Source organism: Myotis lucifugus, unplaced genomic scaffold (assembly GCF_000147115.1).
Source record: "Myotis lucifugus unplaced genomic scaffold, Myoluc2.0 scaffold_9, whole genome shotgun sequence".
Taxonomy (NCBI): Eukaryota; Metazoa; Chordata; class Mammalia; order Chiroptera; family Vespertilionidae; genus Myotis; species Myotis lucifugus.
The window spans coordinates 1378811-1379473 of record NW_005871057.1 but is presented as its reverse complement, the minus strand read 5'-3'; the positions used below and the strand labels follow the sequence as shown (position 1 = coordinate 1379473).

The following is a 663-nucleotide window of genomic DNA, read 5'->3' as shown; positions in this document are numbered from 1 at the left end:
TGCAGTGTCAACACACGAAGAGCAAAGAAAATACTCTCTGAACTACCTCAGCAGAAATGTGCCCCAACATACACACGCTTTAAAGTAGAGGAAGTTGTGCACTGTTTCAGTTACTAGACAATCATTTTACACCATAGTCAAATTCCAAAGAAAACACAGCCCACACATTAAATAAGTCCTCAAATTATGGGTAGACTTGGACAAATCCTATAGGCTAAATAGCTTAAAAGTGGATTTTTAAAATGATCTTTTCTTTATTCATTAATTTATTGTAGTCTAATCTAGACTTCTATTGTAGTCTAATGTAGACTTCTAATATATTTAAAATATTGAACGCTTCACACATTTGCATGTCATTCTGCAAGTCATGCTAATCTTCAATGTATCATTCCAATTATAGTATATGTGCTGCCAAAGTGAGCACTAGACTTCTAATATTTATAACAATAAATGCACTATAGAAGCATAAATCCTGATTCATATATTTTTATAAATACATCAATTTGATTAATGAAGTCATTTTTCTGTCCAATCGTGTTAAGTTACACCCATAGCCAAATCCCTGTAATATATTATGAGCTCATTCAGGGAACATGCTGCCAAGAGAGTATTTGGCACACAGTAGGCAGTCAATAAATATTGAAAATAATAAACATGTATTCT

The 663-nt window shown here is 32.4% G+C and overlaps 1 non-coding gene across 1 annotated transcript; it reads right to left on the bottom strand.

Annotated features, from left to right (window-relative positions):
- Positions 1-322: 322 nt before the first annotated feature.
- LOC111824959 lies at positions 323-424 on the bottom strand. The gene has a single exon (XR_002828043.1). It is a non-coding gene; the product is annotated as a U6 spliceosomal RNA (small nuclear RNA).
- Positions 425-663: the final 239 nt, after the last annotated feature.